The sequence below is a fragment of the Pinus tabuliformis genome, chromosome 7 (genome assembly GCF_031772625.1).
Source record: "Pinus tabuliformis cultivar Carrire ecotype Pingquan chromosome 7, CPIR1, whole genome shotgun sequence".
Classification (NCBI taxonomy): domain Eukaryota; kingdom Viridiplantae; phylum Streptophyta; class Pinopsida; order Pinales; family Pinaceae; genus Pinus; species Pinus tabuliformis.
In genome coordinates, this window is record NC_142293.1 from 800016644 (window position 1) to 800025774 (window position 9131).

The window sequence follows — 9131 nt, forward strand, 5'->3', positions numbered from 1 at the left end:
TCTCCGACAATGTATCTTAACCCATAAGTGATAGTGCCACAAAGATATTTCAGCAGATTCTTGGCACCAATCCAATGTATGTGGTGGGGTTCAACCATATGTTGACTCAACGTGTTGACTGCGAAGCATAATGGACGGGAGTTCACTAAGAACATTAATGCTCCGACGAGTTGCCGATACTCGGTAGCATTTCGTAAAACAGGTCCAGCAGCACTACCGCTTAACTTCTTGAAGTCAAGCTCCATTGGGGTAGTTACAGGCTTGCAGTCCACCATACTGAATATTTCCAATATCTTCACCACATATTTTCCTTGAGATAGGAAAGTTTCTCCTGGCTTCTGCCACACTTCAAGTCCTAGGAAATAGTGCATCAGTCCTAGGTCCTTCATTTCAAATTCAGAAGCCAACTCCCTCTTACATTTGAGAATGAGAGGGTCTGCACCTGTTAGAAATAGGTCATCCACATAAAACACCAGTATGAGAGGTTTATCATCTTCAACCTTAAAGTAAAGGTTAGGATTGGCTTCACTCCTAGTGAATCCCAGCTTCATCAAGTAGCTGTCGATCCTCTCATACCATGCTTGGGGTGCTTGCTTCAGCCCATAGAGAGCCTTCTTCAACCTGCATACATGAGATTTCTGATCATAAATTTCAAATCCTTCGGGTTGCTTCATGTAGACCTCTTCTTTGATCGAGCCATGCAAGAACGCAGTCTTGACATCCATCTGATGTAGGTTCCATCCTTATGAAGCGGCAAGGGCTATGATCGAGCGAATGGTCGTATATCTAGCAACAGGTGAAAATATCTCATCATAGTCTATACCTTCCTTTTGGGAGAAACCACGAGCAACAAAACGAACCTTATACGTTTCCGTACTTCCATCTGTTGCATGCTTTATCTTGTAAATCCATTTGGAAGTAACAACTATCTTGTCCTGGGGTCTGGGAACTACTTCCCAGACATCATTCTTCATGATAGACTCATATTCTTCGGTCTTAGCATCCTTCCATACTTGATGCTTGACGAAATCTGAGAATGATGAAGGCTCATTTTGTATGATCGTGCTCATGATGGTCAGGTATCCCTGATACCTATTAGGTTTCTTACTTTCACGAAAGGTTCCTCGGGGTGCAGCATGTCCTTCAGCATCATCAAGTAGCCCCCTAAGCCATGAAGTCCTCTTCCTAGAAGAGGAAGGCTCATGTGGAGGAGGATCAATCAGATCCATGGGTTCTTCTACATCAGGCATTGATTCATCATCCTTTTCTTTCGGTTCCCTGGTGTCGGCTTCTTGAGAGCTCCTGAAAGTCGGAAGATTGTTCACCTTGCTAAGAGCCATATCTTCGTCAAAGGTGACGTCATGAATAATTACGACTTCCGTTTGATTGGCTACATAGATTCTATAGCCTTTAGTATTTTCATCATAGCCCACAAAAATTCCCTTCTTTCCAGATGCACCCAATTTTTTTTTTCTCTTTCGGCACCTGAAATATACAGGGCTACCAAAAATTATAAAATGAGAAACATCAGGTTTCTTACTAGTGAAATTTTCTTCAGGAGTCTTGGAACCCAATGCTTGATGAGGGCATCGATTTTGTACATATATGGCAATGTTTGCAGCTTCAGCCCATAGAAACTTCGAAAGTCTTTGATCATGTAGCATGGCCCAGACAGCTTCCATAATTGTGCGGTTCTTCCTTTCTGTCACACCATTCTATTCAGGAGTATACGGTGTAGTAGTCTCCCTCTTGATGCTAGCCTCTTTACAAAAATCATGGAACTCTTTAGATTCATATTCAGTCCCATTATCAATTCTTAAGATCTTGATCTTCTTTTCGGTTTGATTCTCGATTAGGGCTTTGAAGTGTCGAAACCATGAGAACACTTCATCCTTCTTTTTCAAGAAGTATATCCAGGTCTTTCGAGAATAGTCATCAGTAAAAGTGAGATAATATGAATATCCTCCCAAGGAGTTCACAGGCATCATACCAGATATGTCTGAGTGAATTAGTTTTAATATCTCAGAGGTCTTGCTTTGACTTGAAGGGAATGGTCCCTTTTGAGCTTTCCTTCTGCACATCCCAGACATACACCTTCTTTCTCTACTTGGAATTCGGGCATCCCTGTTACCATTTATCTTACATTGGGTAGAGCTTTGTAATGAAGGTGGGAAAACCTCCGATGCCAAAGTTCAGATTGAAGAGTTGTGTCACAAGACATGACACCTAGTGGACTTCCACCGACTTGATATAAAGAATCAACTCGAAACCCAAGAGTGAAAGCATCTTTAACATTATTTTTCCATATACGTACCTTGCCATCGCTAAAAGTTACCTTGTAGCCTTTGTCTTCCATTGCCGAGATGGATACCAAGTTATTTTTGAGATCAGGTACATATAATACATCATGTAAGTGAATCGTATTACCTTGATTCAATTTGAGAGAAACATTGCCTACACCTTTCACGGGGTATTTGATGTCATATCTAAGGACAATTTCCAAATTTGTTTCTTTCTCTACCAGATTATGGAGTACTTCTTTATAACCAGTGAAGTGTCTTGAGGCACCACTATCAATAAGCCAAATTCCCATTGAGTCCGAAGGAGCGGAGGTAGATAGAGCAGCTGGTAGATAATATTCAGCCTGCTTATTGTCAACAGTGTTAGATTCATACTTGGAATTTCTAGCCTTCTTGAATGGTTACCCTCTTCCTTGATTTCTAGCATTCCTTTTACCTTTGCTGTTGAATTTTCTGTTCCTTTGATTACCATGAGAGGGATTTTGATCATCGTCATGGTGAGAGTCCTTTCTATCAGGGCATTCCCTTGCATAGTGACCTGCTTTATTGCAAATGAAACATCGTCCTTTTCTTCCACCCTTAGATCCAGCCTTTCTTTTCGATTTAGACCCAAAATTATTTCTTTTCTTAGCATGAGAAGAAAAAGAAGCAGGAGGACCTTTAGGCAAGCGAATTTCTTGCTCTTCTACCCTTGTTTCTTCTTGAATGCATCTATCCATTAATTCCTCGAAACCAGGAATTACATTATTGTTCAGAAGAGTAGTCCTGAACACATACCATTCAGATGGTAATCCTCCAAGAGTTGTGAGTGCCATTTCTCTGTCAGTAATAGTCTCCCCTTAGATAGGAAATCGTTCTTGATCTCGGTGATTCTTAAGAAGTATGCTTGCATACTCTCATCTTTACCCTTCTTGATTTCCCTTAGCTTATTTCTAAGAAAGAAAACTTGATTTGCATCATTAAATTTAAATAAACACACCAGTCTATCATAGATTTCCTTGGAGGTGTCTAGATCAGAGATGTAGGCCACCAAGCGCTTGTCGATAGAGTCCCGGATGATCTTCTTCGCTTTAATTTCTCCGTTCTTTCATTTGTTCCTGGCAGCAGGAGGTGTATTTGATGGAGGCTCAACAATACTGCCTCTCACATGATCCAACACTCCTTGATCCTCAAGGGTTAGATCGATAGACATCTTCCATCTGTGATAATCAGCTTTCTCACGGAGCTTGTCTTCGGCAGGAAAGAGTGTTGAGGACCCCATCGTTATTTTATGATAGCTTTGCCAATCTTCTCTTCGGTGATTGCTTTGCTCTTGCTTAGGCTTTGTCTTCACCTCAGATCTGATACCATGTTAAGTTATAATATGTTCTATGATTATAACAATTTGCTTATTTTTCTTATTATATTCCACAGATTAGCAATAACATGTACATAAAGTAAAGTGCAGATAGAACATTAAACAATCGACAGAAAACAAGCCAAGACAAGAGACACAAGATGTGTCGGCTAGCCAGGGACAAACCCCATAATGTGTGGGGAAACCCTTTGATCAAAACTTCTTTTATATTCAATAATTCACTAGAGAGAAATAGTACAATAAATGTGATTCATATCAGCAGTAGCAAACCCTAGATCAGCAGCATCAGCATTAGCGACTTCATCATTAAACTAGGGCAGACGATATCTCACAAACTGACTGTCGGATCAGCTTGATTCTGCCACCAAGAGTTGCGGCTTCCAGAGGAGGTTCAGATGAACCTACAGTGCAATTCAGATGAGGAGATATTATAGTCCAAGTAGGTCAATCTTTACTTCTGCAGTTGCAGCTTTAGTTTCGGCAGTTTCCGGCTTCAAACTAGGGTAGTCGATATCTTGCAAACCGTTCGTCGGATTGACTTCATTCCACCACCAAAAGTTGCGGCTTTCAGAGGAGATCTAGATGGACCTACAACGCAGTTCTAAGGAGGAGATCTGATGGTAAGCACTGGTCAAAATTTGGATCTGTAGTTGCAGCTTCAGGTTCAACAGCTTCCGACTTCACATGTGTGAGAGAGAGACCCTTTTCTGCGCAGTAGAGAAGAGACTCATTTCTGCGCAGTAGAGAGAGAGAGATGTGATGAGATGAGTGAGTCCAAATGAGGAAAATTCCTCTTATATTTATACACAACGTTGGTGTTTGAATAGATGCGACTGTTGGGCTTCTGAGCCTACATGAGTTGTAGGTCGGCTTGATAATAATTCTATAATCAAAATAAATTCATATCTCCATGAATACTTATCGGAATTGGATGATCTTTATACCAATCCTACACCTCTCGACAAGAGGAATCCAATAAAAATATTATCAGCCATGAATAAGATGACCCACATGAAGTTTTACCCTAGTTTTCAATTTTAACTTTTGCAATTGGAACTGTTGCTGGTATGTGGACCATTTCTGATGGCAATCATTCTGCAACTTCCCCTGTGTCTGTGTACTAGAGGGGTCGGTGGTCTGTGTGGATGATTGTTTCCTTCCACAGAATGTAATGCTTCCATTGAAAACATTTCTACACAATGGAATACATTTCTTTGTCATAAGTGGAATACTTTCAGACTATGTCTCAAAGTGTCTCACTGTGGTAAGTCACTGGATGCCCCTGCTGAGTAAGAACTGCACCAATAGCATAGCCGGAGGTGTCTGTCTCAATCTTAAATGCTTGTTGGAGGTCTTGTAATGTGAGAACTGGTGTAGAGAAGAGGCAATGCTTCAACTCCACAAACACCTTCTATTGGGTTTCAGACCAGTTTTTTTTTCCTTCGCTCCACCCTTGGTGACATGACTTAAAATCCAACTAATATGAGAGAACACTAGCACACACCTGCAATAGAAATTTGTAAGACCCAAAAAGCTGCGGAGCACTTTTAGAGTGGTTGGGGTTGGCCAATCCTAAATGACTTGTATCTTGGCTAGGGCCACATGCACACCCTGCTTATCAATGATGTACCCCAGATATTGAACTTGGGTCATTCCAAAAGTGCATTTCTCCAAATTGGCACACAACTTGTGTTGTCATAGGGTTTTAAGGACCTGTTGAATATGGTGAAGGTTCTATTCCCAACTTTGGCTGAAGATCAAGATGTCATCTAAATACATCACCATGAATGCATTGGTGAAGGGTCGCAAGATGTTTTCCATCAATCTCATGAAGGTTGTGGGGGTATTTGTCAAGCCTAAAGGCATGACCAACCATTCGAAAAGACCCTCCTCGGATTTGAAGGCAGTCTTCCACTTATCAGAGGGTTCGATGGGCACTTGGTGATAGTTGGACTTCAAGTCAATCTTGCTAAAATATTTCACCCCCTTGAGGTGGTCCAAAAGTTCATCAATCTATGGGATTGGGTACCTATTCTAGATAGTGATCTTGTTCAGTGCCCGATAGTCAATACAGAGTCTCCAGGTCTTGCCCTTCTTCTGGATCAATACAATCGAGGTCCCATAGGGTGATGATCTTGGCATGATGTTCCCTTTCTACATCAACTCCTGAATCCACCTCTTGATCTCATCGTTCTCCATAATAGAGTGTCGATAGATCGGTCCATTGGGTAGCGACGTGCCCGGGGTCATGTCAATGGAGTGATTTACATGACAGTGCAAAGGTACCCCTGTAGGTTATGCAAAAATGTCTTTGTACTCCTCCATTACCTTTTCCATCTACTATTGTTGTGCGAAGGATCCCTGTCTGGAAGCCATGGCCACAACCTTCTTCTTTCCCTAAGGGATAATCATACGGAAAACAATTTTCCTGGTCTAGGAAATTATCTTATTGCATTTCTTTGCAGTGGTCAAAGAGATGGCAGTAGGAAGGGCTACCTCCGCTATCCTGTACAACTTATTACCCAAAGTAATAATCACAAAGCAAGGTATAGACTCATATATAGCATGTCACTTCCACAAGTATGGTTGTCCTAATAATTCATCACAAACTTCAAGAGGAGGAACAACACACAATACCTCATCTGTGAAGGGTTTGATGTTGTAGGGAAGGAAACATTACTGGCTGATGCGGAGATCTCGTCCTTGGTGAAGCCACCAGATGGTGTACGACTACGAATGTGTTGTAGTCAGTAGGCCCAACCGCTTCATGACCTCTGTTGAAATGAGGTTCTTTTGGCTTCGTTGTCGACAATGAACTGCAGTGGAGAATCCTTCACCCACATATGTGAGTGGAATAGGTGCTCCACCTCCTATGGATCTTCAGGCTCATTATTTTGGATCTTAGTGGTGGCCACGATGGCACTGGGCTTCGTGTGAATTATCTACTTCCCTTTATCATTCCCCTTGTCGGGTTCTGACTTAGAGTCAGAACATGCATTTGATTCAGAAGCCTTCAGTTTGGCTGCCAGTGACTACTTGGCCTGACACTCACTTGTGTTTTGAGTGGCGCTCTTATGGAACTCATGCCATTTTCCTATGTCCTTATTTGTATTTGTGGTATTGTTATTTGCTTGCGGCTTCGACGGGTTATCCTGGATCGCCCCACCTTAGTCCTTTTCTTTGTGGTTTTGGGGCACCTTTTCCTTTCTTTGGATTTGCAAATCCAGAGTCTCGCTTCTTATGTTTAAAATTCTTCTCAATCTTGACAACGTATCGGTACATTGTGTCGAGTGAGGAGATGTCCAGGAACTCCATCTAGTCCTATATTTACTTGTGTAGACAACCGTGGTACTTGAGTATCAAATGCCGCTTAGAATCTTTGATACCCATCTTCATACGAAGGGTATGGAAAACATTTGTAAAGTTTTGCACATCTTGGTCCCTTCCCTGTCGTAGCATGGTCCACTTTATGTATTTATCTTCATAGCTCCCAACAGGGTAATATTGTTCCTTGATGGCATCTCGAAAATAATTCCAAGTGGGTGCTACCAAAAACAATGAGGATTCCCTCTCGTCCTTTTGTTCACAGTAGGTTTCCCACTAGTCATTGACGTGCGGGGCGGATTTTAGAAGTGAAAAAGTAATATTTTCCTGATTGGAAAAGTCATGAACTGAAAAATTTCCTTCCAATATATTTAACCATTTATCTACGACATCTACATCTATCTGGCCCTCAAATATGGGAATATCAAAGTTAAGTTGTACCTTAAAAGGAGTGGCACCTCCAAAGTGGTTTTTGGATGAAGATGCGTTGCATATGGGTAGCCATCGAAGGATTTGGGCAAAGTTATCCATCATTGCGTTCCTTTGTCGCTTAAGGGTTTCCTCGAGTAATATTTCAAAAGGATCTCTTGCCTCCTCGCATTCTTTGTTGATTTTGGGTAGCATCGGATGTGATCTAGCCTTGAAACCTGGTTGAGAGGCTAAGGCACATGAGATCTCCAAGACCCAGAAATTGTTTGGAGAAATTCCACCTGGATGAGGAGTTATTAAAATAATTAATATTTTTAATAGGTTCCTAAGTGTAAACTTAGGAAAATAAAAATATTAATAGGTATTAGTAAATATAGGGTGAGAAGCTTCTAAGAGAAGAGGATCAAGTATGTTTTAATCTTAGCCATTGATTAGAGACTTAATCTCGAACATTGGTTCATCAACAAAAAAATTATAAGAGAAGACTTCAGGATCATTTGGAAACACACCGATAGATACTCAATATCATAAGAAAAATAGATTCTCAAAGAGAAGGAGATCGATTTCAAAGGGAGAGTTATAGGGTGGAGGAAGAGGAGGGCATCAACAATAGTCATTGACTGAGGAGGAAGTGATGTATGGGTATTGAGAGACAAAATAGAGGGAGACACAAATATCACGCATGCTGACGCATAGGGACATAGAACCACGCAAAGTGACGCAAAGGTGACATTGAAGTGGGAGAAGGGTCTCCAGGGTATCAGAAAGTTTCTCAGTTTCTCTCTAAAAACATTCCTTGTAAAGCTATTTTTGCTGAAGATTAAAAAAACCCTCAACTGTTACACCAATTTTCCCACATTGGGTTTTTTCGGGGAAAATTGTCCAAAAACAATTGTGTTGATGTGATTGATTCTTGTGAATGTATTTTTTCTCTGTGTAATTATGTGATAACTGCAGTAGAATTTATTTTAATGTTTGCTGAAGGGATTTCGTAAATAACTTATTGTGAAGAATAAGTAGGTGAAATAAATCAATTGCTGCAGTGGAATTTCAGGTTAGAAATTTTGACATTCTTTTCTTTTGCAATGGGAGGCTATCGAGTTTGCGAGGTTGGTCTTGCAAAGGTTAAACTAATTCGGGCCCTAACTCCTTATATCCTGACCTCGTTGGGGACATGCAAAGAAAAATAGAGAAAGAGTAGACCGCTCTGATACCACTAATTTGGAATTATGAAGGAATGAAAAAACATATAGACATACCCATATAGACAAAGATGTAGCATAAATAAAACTTCATTTCATTAATATGAAAGAACTGAAATATGCTTACATACAAAAATAAACATATACTAGCTCGGGCGATGGTAGCTTATCTATGAGAAGATATGTGGTGGCTACATGCCTATGAATTGCGTTACAATGAGGCTCAAGGGCCTATTTATTATTGAACAACAAGGGAAAACCCTAAACAACCAAAAACCTAACCCCAGGAGATGGAACGCCAAGAGTTTATGGGCCTCGTTGGGATTAGTTGGGAATCCAAATTCCTAGGGTCGTAACTTTGTCATATTATCTTCATTTGGCCTGTACGATACCTTCTTTGAAAGATACCACTAAGTACTATAGTATATGTGGTAGGCCCATTATTGCGGACCTAAAAAAAAACACTATTTAGGGGGTCAAAGCTGCTCCGGAAGTTCAGTACCCGAAAAACTGCTAAAA